This window comes from Dasypus novemcinctus, chromosome 1 (assembly GCF_030445035.2).
Source record: "Dasypus novemcinctus isolate mDasNov1 chromosome 1, mDasNov1.1.hap2, whole genome shotgun sequence".
In the NCBI taxonomy this organism is placed as follows: domain Eukaryota; kingdom Metazoa; phylum Chordata; class Mammalia; order Cingulata; family Dasypodidae; genus Dasypus; species Dasypus novemcinctus.
The window spans coordinates 205,794,984-205,809,863 of record NC_080673.1 but is presented as its reverse complement, the minus strand read 5'-3'; positions in this window follow the sequence as shown (position 1 = coordinate 205,809,863).

Genomic DNA, 14,880 nt, shown 5'->3' with positions numbered 1-14,880 from the left:
GTCCTTCTCACACCATTGCCTTAAGTAGAAGAGAATGGGGCCAGGGAGTGACCTTGACCCAGTAAAGGCCAGAGTCTGCTGAGGGCTCCCAGGGAGGGGACTTCATGTAGGATCCCCTTTGTAAGCATTCCTGCCACTCTTCTTATGACACCATCACTGAAGTGTGAACCAGTCCCACAGAGGAACACTCACCCACTTGACTTTGGTTTTGGAAGCAAGGGGAAATAGAGGTAGAAAACTTCCACAATAACCTGTAATCCTGGCTGGCCATCATCGGCCGGGGACTAGCATTCCTACTTCCCCATGGCCTCCCGGCCCCAGGCAAAAGGAGATAGAATCCTTTCTTGAGGGGTGTACTTTCCACCCAGTCCTCAAGGAATTCCTTCAGATAAAATTTTTAAAATGTGGGCTTATAATAAAAACAAAGCACACAAAGAAAGAAATCACCATGAACAAGAGTTGTTAGGAACAGCAGTCAAGAGTCAGACTGAGATGAGTGCTAGAATTACAAAATACAAATCATAAATTGTTCTAGACTTTTTGTGGTGGTGAATGAACAGCACTGTGATTATACTAAAAGTCACTGATTATACGTTTTGGAAAAATCATAGGGTATATGAATATATTTCAATAAAATTCCTTACTAAGTAATTATGCAAGAATAATCAGAAGTAGTAGCTATGTATAGCAGGAGAGGCATACATCAAGAGGTGAAGAATGTTTATTATAATTATTATTGAAATAATGAAAACGCTTTAACGATGATTGAGGTGATGAATGCACGATTATGTGATTATACCTAATACCATTGACTATATTTTGGATGAATTCTATGCTTTATTATATGTATCAATAAAATTGATACATTAAAAAAACCATTTTACTTACATTTAAAGAAAAAGTATGACTAATGAAAAGAAATATGAAAAATGATCAAACTGCTTAGTAAAAAGAAAGTAAAAGTTGTAAAAATGGAAAATATCCTATTTGAAATGAGAAACTTCCTGGTTAAATAGCAGATTAGCCCTACCTGGAGGGAGAATGAACTGAAAGGAGGTCTGAAGAAGTTACACAAATGGAGCATAGAGACACAAGGAGATTGAAACTAAGGCAAAGAAGTTAAAAAAATATAGAAGGAAAAAAAATATGGAAGGAAGAGTGAGAAGGTTTGATACCCATAATCAGTTCCAGAAGGAGTGAATATTTCGAAAAGGCTGAGAATTTTTGAGAACTGATGAAATTAATACACCCTAAGAGTCAGAAAGCCCAGTTAATCCCAAATAGGATACAAACATAAAAAACCTAGATAATGCGTAAGAAATCGCAGTACATTAGAAAGACTGAGATCCTAAAAGTAGCCGTAAAGAAGACACGGAGAAATAAAACCTAGAAAATCGACAGCTTGATGGGGAAAGATGTAGCTCTAGGTACAGGAATGAGGCTGCAGCCTGATGTGAGATGAAGGCAAGTGCTCCTCTCCCAGTGATCATCAGCCCAGGGCTCAGCTACTGGGGTGCTTTGCCCTGCTGTGAGCAGCCCTGTGCTACAGGGTCCCCAGTGACACAGACCAGTCTTACTGTCAAACCAAAGAAATGGATTCTGGTGAATAAAAGCCAAAAAAGTCTCTTGACCTGCTGGGCTTGCAGAACCGCTAAGCTGGAGAGAAGCTCGGAAGGAGATTTTTGTGGGGGCGGGGTGGGGCAGGGAGAGTTAAAAGTCTGGGCAGTCAAAGGCACGCGGACCCTACCTTGGAACCTGAGTGTTGGTGTGAAAATGCCACTGCTGACCCCAGAGTGCGTTTGCCACTTGCCCTTCTGCTTTGCTCTAGAATGGGAGGCTGGAGGCAGAAGCATCTGAGCAGCCTTAGCTTGGTCACATGGCTGCGAGGCGGGAAAGCTGGGCAAGCAAGCGGCGGCGAGGGGGCTCTTGTCCTTCTAGATTTGTGATGAGTTTCCCAAGCGTGGGGAGGGAGTTCAGATGGTGGGTGGTCAGAAAACATGATATACAGCCACCACAAGGCTGTGTCAGCCACCCCAAAGCTCCCAACTGCTGCTCCCCCCCCCCCACCTTAACCAGGACCCAAATAGATATTGGAAATCTCTAGGAATCAGCTGTGATTTTTTTTTCCTTTTTTTTTTTTTTGAAATGCCTTTATAGGTATACAATTCACCCATTTAACAAGTACAGTTCAGTGATTTCTAGTGTATTCAGAGTTGTGCAACCATCACCACTAATTCCCGAACATTTTCCTCACCTCCGAAGAACCCCTGTTCCTTTTAGCAATCAAGCCCTAGGCAACGACTAATCTCCTTTCTGTCTCTATAGATTCACTTGTTTTGGACATTTCCTGTAAATAGAATTGGTATGCGGGTGGGGGGGAGATGGGTTTTGGATAAGGGGCAGGAGGAGTCGATCTGGCAAGGACGTCCTGAAAAGGCTTCCAAGGGGAAGGGACATTCCAAGTGGAGGGACGATGAGGACAAAGGAAGAGGGTGGAGAAAGCCTGGGCATCTTGGCAGAAGTCAATGCGTATTTACTTTTAAATTGTACTCTGTGTAGTTCCAGAAAGTGTTTATGGGGCCTACGATCAAGGAATAATATTCTGTCCTTCATTGCCTGATATCCAGTTTCTTGAGAGCCATTCTTTCGTATGTTTTATCCATTCGTTTGATTATTTTAAATGGGGGAGTGTTTTAGTTTCCTTGTTGCTAATGCATCATGAAATGGGCTGACTTAAACAATAGGAATTTATTGGCTCACAGTTTTAAGGCTAAGAAATGTCCAAACTGAGGCATCATCAAGGCAATGCTTTCTTCCAGAGCCTGGCGTCCTGGGGCCGGTGCCAGGCATTCTTGGTCCTGGGCTCCTCTCACACGGCAGGGCACGCGGCAGGCTTTCCTGGCCTCTCCCTTCTCTTCCCGGCTCCACTGACATTTTTGCTTCTGGCTGCCCCCTTTGTGGCTGAATTTCATGCTCCTTATGAAGGACTCCAGTTGTAGAATTAAGTCCCATCCTGACTGAGGCGGGCCACACACACTTTACCTGAAGTCACCTCATTGTAAGGTCCTACTTACAATGGAGTCACACCCACAGGAATGGACTGAGTTTAAGAACGTGTCTCTCGTTGTATCAGCCTGCTGCACCTGCCCGTTGCGCCAACTCACCGTCTTCTCTAGGAGGCACCAGGAGCCGAACCAGCGACCGCCCGTGTGGTAGGCGGGAGCCCAGTCACCTGAGCCACATCCGCGTCCCAGGTTAGCCAGTCTTAGCCCGTCTTGGACCAGGAGCACCGCCAACCTCAAGGCCCATGGCCTTCTGAGGCCCAGGATCCTGGAGCCTACAGGTGACCTGGCCAGAGCCCATCAGTCACAAGGGCCCAGGATCACCTGGCTTTTCAGCTCCCGTGAGGGCTGGTGGATTGAGGCTGAGACATGGACTGCCCGCAGCTACACCACTGCTGAGCAGCTCTCATGTGGGTCACTTACTTGCTCCCATCAGTCTCTGCCTCTAAACTCGTCTCCGGAGTAGAGCAGTCAGAATTAGCCTTTTAAAATGTAACCAGGGGAGTGGATGTGGCTCAAGTGGACGAGCACCTGCTTTCCATGTGCGAGGTCCTGGGTTCGATCCCCAGTACCTCCTAAAAAAAAAAGGTAAGTAAAATAATTCTATCAGATCCAGAAAACTGCAGACCACTGTTCCTCATGAACACAGACACAAAAATCCTAACACAGATTGGCAAATTGAAACCAGCCGGATGCCCATCATAAATTAGTCTGGCTTCACATTTGGAAATCAGTGTAATCCTCCTCATTACTAGTGGAGGGAGGGAAAAAATACACGACGTCGTGAAGAGACGCAGCTGAAGCCCTAGACAAGTCCAGCACGGACCAGAAGGGAACCTCCTCAGTTTGATAAGGGACATCTACAGACGTGTGCGTTGCGTCGTACTCCAAAATTCTGAAGGAAAATGATCTCCAAGAATTCTATAACCAGCCAAACTATTAAGAAATAAGGAGGCTAACCAAGTCATCTGAGAGGTGCACACTCTCCATCAAAACGAGAGAGCAAACAGATGAATGCAAGGGTACAAGCTCAAGACCCAATATGTGGTGTGTGTGTGTGTGGGGGGTTGTAAAATTAAGTCCCCAAGAGGATGGGTCTTGTCTCCTGGGGCTGCCGTGACAGAGTCCCACAGACCAGAGGGCTCAAGGCTGCAGAAATGGGTCGTCTCGTAGCTCTGGAGTCCAGCAGCCCCAAATCAAGGCGTGGGCAGGGTCTCGCGCCTCTGGGGCCTGGAGGGGACGGCCCTAAAAATGTAGGGGACGGCCCTTCCTGGCCACTTCCAGCGTCTGGGGGTCCGGCCCTCCCTGGCGCTCCGTGGCTTGTGGCCGCGTCACTCTCCCACCTCCGCCTGCGCGTGGCCTTCTCCCGTGCCCGTCATCCTCGCTTACAACCACCGTAAGTCAGCAAGTGATTAAATATCCTCTATTGTCTGTAAATACCTACTTATAAAGGGGGCACGTTCACAAACCCAGGGGGTTAGGATTTCCACGTCTCTTGGGCACACAGCTCAACCCTTTGTGGCCAGCAAGCACCCGGCGCGGAGGGAAACCAGTTCCCACTGGGCCAGCGGGATTCAGGAACGGATGGGAGCCGCTGTCACCCTCGGTCCACGCTTGTAAACCTGAAGACAGAAGGGGGGGAGCCCGGCCCCCAGCCTCACCTGTAGTTGTCTTCTTCGCGTGTTCCCCAAATTCCTGCCTCCCCCACGTTCTGGGATAGCAGAGGTCGGCCATGGCACCCCCGTCGACTTCTCCCCTCACCCACCCCTGAGAGCGACAGGTGGGTCTCGGTGGGATTCCGAGGGGACCCCCGTGAGCACGCCCCTGCTGGCTGGTCTGGGACCTGGGCCTCCCCGGGGCCCCGCGAGCACCCGGCTCCGGCCCCGGCCCCGGCAGACCCTGTGTTTCCCTCGCCCGCAGGCTTCTCCAGGCAGGGCTCTCGGCCGCGCCCAGGGAAACCAGCCCTGGAGCCCAAGCCCCCCGGGCCCCGCCACCTCAAGGGGCCTCGCCGCGCCCCACACGGCCGCTTGCACGCACTGCTCGGGTTCTCAGGACGCAGCAGCCCCTGGTTTAGGGATCAAGACGTGGCCGGCGAAGCCACAGGGAAAGACGAGGAATGCCTGAAAGCGAGTCAGCCGGGTTGGGGGCGCGTGATGGAGCCTGGGGGGAGTTCCTGGGGTGCCCCAGCACCCTCTTTTCTTGGGTGCACTCCTATGTGGGCTTTGCATATTTCAACCCCACACCTTTGGACAGGTGCCCGCTCCCGGCAGGCCCCCAGGTCCATGGCCCGCTCTTCTCCTGGGCCCCCCGCACGGCTGCACATTTATTTTCCGCGGCCAAACCTCTATTTTCACAAGGACCGTGGTGAGCACGGGCGACTCAGAGCAGGTGGAGCCGCGTCCCCTTGTCTGTGGCGAGGGAGGAGATGTGTGGACAGGGACAGAGGACCCCTGGGACCCACAGCGTGGGGGGAGGCCACACCCAGGACCTGAGACCACACGCTGAGACCACACGCTGAGCTGGGCGCTGGCTCAAGCTCGGGGGAGCTCGGCTAGCGGGAGGCGGGGCGTCGGGCAGGCTGCCTTCGGAACCGAGGCCTGAGCGCCGCGCGGCTGTCACGCCTGGCTGGGCTGCCAAAGCTTGTGAAGCCCTCCCTGACCTGGACAGTGGCCTCCTACTACCACCCAGGAGTGACCGCTTTCTCCTTGACTTTATTCTCACCTGGCCGGGAGGTGCATGTGTACAGGTGCGTGCTGGACCCTGCCGACAGGTGTGTGGCTGGAACGCCCCTGGCAGGCCGAGGAGGGCCGTGAGCACGGCTGGACCTGGTTAGGACGCTTGCCCACTTCCCCAGGCAGTGGGGAGCCTGGGAGGGTCCTGAGCCCGGCACCCACAGGTGGGATTTATGGAGAAGATGCGCTCGAGGGTCAGCCTCAGCCCAGAGGCCACGAGGGTGCTGTGGCCACCGGCCAGGGGGAGGAGGTGGGGGCCCAGGCCGGCAGAGGTGCACGCCCTGTGAGGATGGAGGGGAGGGGATTCCGGAGACCCCCGGAAGGCAGAGAGGTCACAACCTGGTGGCTGCTGCCTCTACCTGGGACACCTGGGTGGAAGGCGAGGCCTCTTCCAGGGAGGGGCGGGTCGGGAGGAAGGCGGCGAGTCCAGCTTTGAAGATGTTCAGTGACAGGTCCCTGAGGATCTCTCAGCTCAGGGGACAGGCTGCGCACGGACAGGGAGGGGCAGTGGGCAGCGTGGGCAGAAGGGAGGAGGGCGCGGGACGGTGGGGGGCCCAGGGGGGGGCGCTTCAGGGGAGGCTGGGACAGCAGCCAGGAGGGCAGGACCACGAGGGCTTGGCTCCAGGCTCATGGGATGGAAAGGACAGGCGGAGGGGCAGGACGGGGCCACACGCGGGCCGAGCCCTGCACCAGCTCGGCGGGCGCCTGGAGCCAAGGCCCCTGTGTGCCCACGTGGGCGTGGGGGGCGGCACGGCCTGCGGAGTGGCCCCCGGGGACTCGCCAGACAAGGAGCAACAAGGGCCAGTACCTACCTCCCCACCCGTGTGGCCGGCCGGGGACCAGGGGCCCCTCGCCCAGCCTCCTCGCCTCCGCCGGGACCCCTGGAGGGTCCTGCAGTGAGACGGCCCCGAGTGGCCTCCCCCTCCCCACGGGCGGAGCGCTGCCGGGGACCCGGAGAGCTCGCTGGGCTCTTGAGGCCACGTCCCTGCGCCTCTCCCCCCCGCAGCGCGGACGGGCCCCTCCTGCCCCTCATCACTGGAGGGGCCCCCACGCCGCCCGCCCGCCCCGCACCGCCCTCCGTCCCTCCTCTGCCTGCCCTGGGCAGCGTCAGCCGGGGGCCCCCGAGCTGCTCGCCCCGCCCCGTGGCCGCCTTCCGCCCCTGCCAGCTGCCCCCACGTCCTCTCACCAGGACCCCCGGTCCCGGCCCACAGCGGCCGTCCCTCGTGCGCCTGCACCGGAGCCCCCGGGGCGGTGTGTCCTCCGAGAGCCGGGGCCGCGCTCCTTCATCCCTGCCCTGCAGGCCTCAGCGATGCCCAGCGAAGATTCGTGGATGGCGGAGGGACAGACGGACGCCCGCTGGTGCGCGCCCCCCTTGCCCCAGCCTTGTCCTGGGATGCATTGCTTCTTCTCGGAAGTAAGTGCCGCACAGCCCCTGGCGACGACGGCTTTGCAGGGAGGTGGTGACCGTCTCGTCCCCGCTGGGGATCCTGCTGGGCTAGAGAGGCGCAGGTGGGGGCTGCTGCGGGGCCGGGCTGGGCTTGAGAGAAGGCAGCTCGAGAGGGCCTGCTCAGGCTTCCAGCCCAGCCTCCCGGCCTCACCTCGGCCACTGCTCCACCTCCTCCTCCTCCTCTTTCCTCCTTCTCCACCTCCTCCTCCTCCTCCTCCTCCACCTCCATCTCCTCCTCCTCCTCCTCCTCCACCTCCTCCTCTACCTCCATCTCCTCCTCCTCCTCCTCCTCCACCTCCTCCACCTCCTCCTCCTCCTCCTCCTCCTCCACCTCCTCCTCTACCTCCATCTCCTCCTCCTCCTCCTCCTCCACCTCCTCCTCTACCTCCATCTCCTCCTCCTCCTCCTCCTCCACCTCCTCCTCTACCCTCCATCTCCTCCTCTCCTCCTCCTCCACCTCCTCCTCTACCTCCATCTCCTCCTCCTCCTCCTCTTCCTCCTCCTCCTCCTCATCTCCTCCTCCTCTTCCTCCTCCTCCTCCTCTTCCACCTCCTCCTCCACCTCCATCTCCTCCTCCTCCTCCTCCACCTCCTCCTCCTCCACCTCCTCCTCCACCTCCTCCTCCTCCTCTACCTCCATCTCCTCCTCCACCTCCACCTCCTCCTCCTCCTCTACCTCCACCTCCTCCTCCTCCTCCTCCTCCACCTCCTCCTCTACCTCCATCTCCTCCTCTCCTCCTCCACCTCCTCCTCTACCTCCATCTCCTCCTCCACCTCCTCCTCCACCTCCTCCTCCTCCTCCTCCTCCTCCACCTCCTCCTCCTCCTCCACCTCCTCCTCCTCCTCCACCTCCTCCCTCCACCTCCTCCTCCACTATCTCCATCTCCTCCTCACCTCCACCTCCTCCTCCTCCTCCTCCTCCACCTCCTCCTCCACCTCCTCCCTCCTCCACCTCCTCCTCTATCTCCATCTCCTCTCCTCCTCCTCCACCTCCTCCTCTATCTCCATCTCCTCCTCCACCTCCTCCTCCACCTCCACCTCCTCCTCTATCTCCTCTCCTCCTCCTCCTCCTCCTCCTCCACCTCCTCCTCCACCTCCACCTCCATCTCCTCCTCCACCTCCTCCTCCTCCTCCACCTCCTCCTCCTCCTCCACCTCCTCCTCCACCTCCTCCACTATCTCCATCTCCTCCTCCACCTCCTCCTCCTCCTCCACCTCCTCCTCCACCTCCTCCTCCACCTCCTCCACTATCTCCATCTCCTCCTCCACCTCCTCCTCCTCCTCCTCCTCCTCTCTTCCTCCTCCTCCTCCTCCACTCCTCCTCTATCTCCATCTCCTCCTCCTCCTCCTCCTCCTCCACCTCCACCTCCATCTCCTCCTCTACCTCCTCCATCTCCTCCTCCTCCTCCTCCTCCTCCACCTCCTCCTCCTCCTCTTCCTCCTCCTCCTCCTCCACCTCCTCCACTATCTCCATCTCCTCCTCCACCTCCTCCACCTCCTCCTCCTCCTCCTCCACCTCCTCCTCTACCTCCACCTCCTCCTCTACCTCCACCTCCTCCTCCACCTCCTCCTCTACCTCCACCTCCTCCTCCTCCTTCACCTCCTCCTCTACCTCCACCCTCCTCCTCCTCCTCCACCTCCTCCTCCACCTCCTCTTCTATCTCCATCTCCTCCTCCTCCTCCTCCACCTCCTCCTCTATCTCCATCTCCTCCTCCACCTCCTCCTCCACCTCCACCTCCTCCTCTATCTCCATCTCCTCCTCCTCCTCCTCCTCCTCCACCTCCTCCTCCACCTCCACCTCCATCTCCTCCTCCACCTCCTCCTCCTCCTCCACCTCCTCCTCCACCTCCACCTCCTCCTCTATCTCATCTCCTCCTCCTCCTCCTCCTCCTCCACCTCCTCCTCCACCTCCACCTCCATCTCCTCCTCCACCTCCTCCTCCACCTCCTCCACTATCTCCATCTCCTCGGGCGCGTATTTCCTCGGGCGTGTATGCTGTGGGGACAGGGGAGTGCAGTGACACCCTCTGCCCACCCCCTCCACGCCCTCACCCTGCCCGGGCTCCTGCATGCCTGGAGACCTCGGCTGGCAGCCGGAGCCACCCCAGGGCCTCGCCCCTGCACGGGACTATTACCTGTCCTTCACCAACGCCTACGGAACAATTCGAGGAGCAACTCCCACGGGGCTGGCAGGCGGCAGAGCGCAGAGACTGGAAACACAGATTGCACACGGCTGACGTCTTCCTGAGAGTTCCTCCGCCCTAGAAGAGACAAGCACATGGATTCTGGCCCGAGCCTCGCTTTGCGGAGCGGAGCTGTGCCAGGGCGGCCATGCAGGCCCTTTCCAGCCGCGCGTGGGGCCCCGCGCTGGATGCAGCCGCCGGCTCCCAGGCCATCTCGGCGAGCTGCTGAAATGGGGAGGACTTCCCATCGCCTGTGGCCCGAGGGGCCCTGACCCCTCTTCTGGTGATGAGGGTGATATGACTTGACACCGGAGGGGGGGGGGGTCCATTAAATAGTCAGTACAGCAGGGTAGGGGAGACCTGTTCCTCACGGCTCAGTGGGTGTCTGGCTCTCTGCCAGGAACTGCCCTGTGGGGGGCCACCTCCCCATTTTACAGATGAGTACAGTAAGGTTTACCAAGGCAAGGTCATTGATCCAAGGTCAAACTGCAAGTGTCAGAATTCAAACCCAGGTCAGAGCTGATTCCAACACCCTGATCGTCCCCAGGACGCTGTGGGGGAACGTTGATCTTCTCCATTCCCCCCCCCGAGGTTGGTTTCTGCAGTGTTTGCCACAACGCCATAGGCTTGTCCGTTCAAACCAAATACCCCTGAGCACTTTCTGGATGTCAGGCATGGCTTTAGGTGCTGGGGACACAGCCAGGGACAAAACAGCAAAAGTCGGTCCAGAGAGCTCACATTCCAGGGCAATTGCAAGTGGAAAGAAGAAAAAGTAAATTGTTCTGATCAGCTGTCATCTGTTGGTGTTGACAGAAGATATCTTATGGTGGGAAGCGGATGTGGCTCAAGCAGTTGGGTGCCCGCCTACAAACAAGGGAGATCCGGGTCCCAGTGCCTCCTAAAGAAGACAAGCGAGACAGTGAGCCGATGCAATGGGCTGGCGTGGCGAGCTGACGCAACAAGAGGATGCAACAAAGAGGCAAACAAGAAAAACGCACAGCAAGAGACACAATAAGCGGGGAGTAGAGGTGGCCTCAAGCCACTGGGCACCTTCCTCCCACATGGGAGGTCCTGGGTTCGGTTCCTGGTGCCTCCTAAAAAAAAAAAGATGAGCACACAACAGACAGACACAGAGAGCAGACAGCGAGTGCAAACTATCAGGGTGGGGGAGAAATTTTTTAAAAAGGCACCTTATGGTCTCAGCGACTCAGCTTCTCCCAAACGTGAATTTCGGGCCAGACATTAGGAGACCTGCTTCCAGTCTCACCTCCAGAAGCTCTGAGTCCACCGTCCACCTCGGCTTCTTTTTTTTTAAAGGTTTATTTTATTTTATTTATTTCTCTCCCCCCTCCCCCGTTTTCTGTTCTCTGTGTCCACTCGCTGTGTGTTCTTCTCTGTGCATGTGCACCATTGGTGGCACCGGAACACTGCGTCTCTTTTTTGTTGTCATCTTGCTGCGTCAGCTCTCCGTGTGTGCGGCACCACTCCTGGGTGGGCTGCACTTTTTCCAGGCAGGGTGGCTCTCCTTACGGGGCACACTCCTTGCACGTGGGGCTCCCCTAAGTGGGGGACACCCCTGCGTGGCACGGCACTCCTTGCGCGCATCAGCACTGCGTGTGGGCCAGCTCCACACGGGTCAAGGAGGCCCGGGGTTTGAACCCTGGACCTCCCATGTGGTCGGCGACGCTCTATCAGTTGAGCCACGTCTGCTTCCTCACCTCACCTTCTAATTGGAGACAAAATGGAGCTGCGCTCCTAAGTAAAAGCGACTTATTGCCAGTGATGGGCCATAGGGAACTGAGCACTGGAGCGCTTCTTTCCAGTGCAGAGACAACTCCAATAAAAGGCTGAGCATAAGGGCACAGGCTGTAGCGGGCGCCTCTCCCAAGGCTCCTGTTGAGAGGGCAGCATCTGGTGGGCTGCCTTAGCCCGGGCGCCTTGTCCAGACTTCGTGCAGAGCCAGGCGCCCGGGCGAGGAGGCGTAGGTGATGTGCCAGGGCTGGGAGCGGGCGGAGAAGCTCTGCCGAGAAACCCAGGTGAGGGGGACCCTGCAGGCGCCAGCTTGGGCCCCACAAAGGGGTGTCTGTGGGTAACTCAGAGTGAGGGGCTCTCTGCTTGTTGGGGTCACAGGAACCTGGACCCTCGTGCTCGGGTCTGCAGAGAGACGGTTCCCACATCCCGGACGTCAGCAGAGCAACGCCTGTGGCTGGCCCGGGGCCTCTGGCTGGACAGAGAGGTGACTGGCTGGAACGTTGGCTCCTCGCCTGGTAGAGACCCTGGCCTGGGGGGCGGGGCAGGGGGCTAGAGGTATCAGAAGCCCTCCTGGGGGTAATTGGGAACCTCACTTTCCCTGCTTGTCAATCTTGTCAATCTTGGCAAAAAATCTTGAGCCCGAGCAGTCGCGAGTTGGAATGGACCTTACTGGCTCCCCAGAGGGCTCCCCACTGCCCCCCAACAGCCTCCTTCTGGGAGGGAGTTGCTATGCTCGTTTTTGTTGTAACCCCTTTCCGGGTTTCTCCGTGGCTTCAGTCCCTGTGGATGCCTCTGTACGCCACGTTGGCTGCCCGCGCTGCATGTGTGCGCTTGTTTCTGTGCTCTGCACGGCGCGCACCGGCCCCGACTTCCTCATGGCTGTATAGTACTCCATGGCACAGGGCAGTGCGGCTCACACATCTGTCCTGCTGATGCGGGGGTGATGGGCTGGCCTGGGTCCCCCAGGAGGTAGTCCTGTGCTAACCCCCATCCTGGAAACGGGACCTTTGAAGGTGGTGTTAGTTAAGACGAGGCTGAGCTGGACGAGGGCAGGTTAGTAGGAGTGCTGTCCTTAACGGAGAGGAAATCTGGACACAACAGTTAGGGAGAGAGGACAAGCCAGGGACCAGCAGAGCTCAAGTGATGCCACAGGGAAACGGACTTGGCCCAGTGGTTAGGGCATCCGTCTACCACATGGGAGGTCCGAGGTTCAAACCCTGGACCTCCTCGACCCGTGTGCAGCTGGCCCACGCGCAGTGCTGATGCACGCAGGGGTGTCCGCGTAGGGAGTTCCACGCGCAAGGAGTGCACCCCGTAAGGAGAGCCGTCCAGCGCCAAAGAAAGTGCAGCCTGCCCAGGAATGGCGCCGCCCACACTTCCGTGCCGCTGACGGCAACAGAAGCGGACAAAGAAACAAGATGCAGCAAATAGACACAGAGAACAGACAACCAGGGAGGGGGGGAATTAAATAAATCAATCAATCTTAAAAAAAAAAAAAGCGATGCCACAGCCGCCGCCCACCCTGCAGCCTTCCTGCCAGCACCTCGACCTGCCACTGCTGCTGCTCTAAGTCCCCGGGCACGCTGGGAACTCATGACAACGGGCATTTGGCTTGTTTCTGATTTTTTAATTTTTTTTTTACATTTATTTCTCTCACCCTTCCCCCTCATTGCCTGCTATCTGTGTCCATTCGCTGTGTGTTCTTCTGCATCCGCTTGTATTCTCAGCAGCCCCTGGAATCTGTGTCTCTTTTCGCTGCGTCATCGTGCTGCGTCAGCTCTCTGTGTGTGCGGTGCCATTCCTGGGCAGGCTGCACTTTCTTTCACGCTGGGCGGCTCTCCTTACGGGGCGCACTCCTTGCGCGTGGGGCTCCCTACGCGGGGACACTCCTGCATGGCACGGCACTCCTTGTGTGGGCCAGCTCACCACACGGGTCAGGAGGCCCTGGGGTTTGAACCCTGGACCTCCCATGTGGTAGGCGGACGCTCTTATCAGTTGAGCCACAACCGCTTCCCTGTTTCTCATTTTTGACACTTGGCAACACTGCTAACCTGTTTCCAGAGCACACCTGTGCTGGGCACCTGGTTTGCATTTTTTCAGCTTTAACGGATAGTTTCACAGTTTTCCAAGTGGGCAAAGGTGTGGCTGCCCCACGGACAGTGCGTGTGTGTCACTTTGTGTCCACCGTTTCCCCACGAAAGGGCGGCGTCTCCGGGCATCTAAGCCGCCTCTTCCCGATGCTAAGGCCGCTTTTCCGTGACCGTCGGCCACCTGGGTGGTGCCTGGGCCGATCCTCCCCCTGTTCTCTCAGTGTTTCTGTCCTTTCTCATCCACTCACCAGCATTCTCTCTCTCTGGACAGGGCCGCTGTGCCAGTCTTAGCTGTGGTAAATAACTCCTGCCATCCCTCGGCTGCTTTTCCACTCTTCTTCCAGCGTGCTTCGAAGCACAGACCTTTGCTGGAGCTGAGATGCTCCTCTCTCTCCTTCCACGGCTGGTGCCTTCTGTGTCTTTCCTAAGAGATCCTCCTCTGCCTCCAGGTCATGGGCACATTCTCCTGGCTTAACTTCAGTGCCGGGGGTCCTTAACCAGGGCTCCTCGCAAAGATTCAGGGGTCCAGGAGCTTGGCTTGAAAAAAAATCTCATTGTGTTCATTTTCTCTGACCTCGAAGTGAAATCTAGCATTTCCTTCACTTATGACTGTGTGCAATAAATTGCAGGAGTATTCAGTTCACATCTTGTTATAGCTTTTGCACGTCTCAAAAACTCACTTGCGCTCATCCATTCTTTGACGTTGCGGTAGTTGTTAGGCCCGACGCTAGTGGAGTGTCATAAAACTATCTGCCCCTGCATTCCGAGAAGGGGCCCATGGTTGTCCCCTGACTGGCAAAGGCACAGGAACAAGGAAGTCTAGGAGCCCCTGCTCTGCCTGCGTTCAGGCTTTGCTTTCCTCGCCGGGGCTTTATTCCACCTGGGATGCACCTTGCAGGGCGGTTCTAGGAAGGAGCACAGCTTTGCTTCGTTTTCGCCCTCCTAGAAGTAGCCTGAAGCATTTATTGAAGGGGCCGTTTTTTCTCCCCGTCTGTGCCACGCTGCCTTCGTCATCACGCAGGTGTCCGCAGGGACAGGGATGGGTCTCTACGAGCCTCCCCTTTGCCCGGCTGCGCCGTCGAGGCCGCAGCGCTGTAGGCTGTCCTCCCGAGCCCTTCTCCTCGGGGTCTGGGCTCTTCCTGGGGGTCGCTGCAGCGTCACCTTCTACTTATTCCTCCTGCCCTCCCCCCCCCTGCCCCCAGAGGTCCCCAAGCTCTCACCCTGATTTTTACCGGTAATAGATAATTTGCCTATTATTTTACTTCTGCTGTTCTCCTGCTGGGGACAGGCGCCTTGTTGCTTTCGCTCTCTGATGCACCCCAAGCACCAGGAGCTCACCTGGCCCCCAATGTAGGTGCACCATAAAATATTCATTGAATTGAATTTGCATTTCCGTATTTTTTTTTAGGATTTATTTTTAAATTTATTTCCTCTCCCTCTCCCTGCCCCCCCCCAGTTGTCTGCTCTCTCTGTCCAGTCACTGTGTGTTCTTCTTTGTCTGCTTGCATTCTTGCCAGCGGCACTGGGAATCTGTGTCTCTTTTTGTTGTGTCATCTTGCGTGTCACCACTCCTGGGCAGGCTGCACTTTTTTGCATGGGGTGGCTCTCCTTGAGGA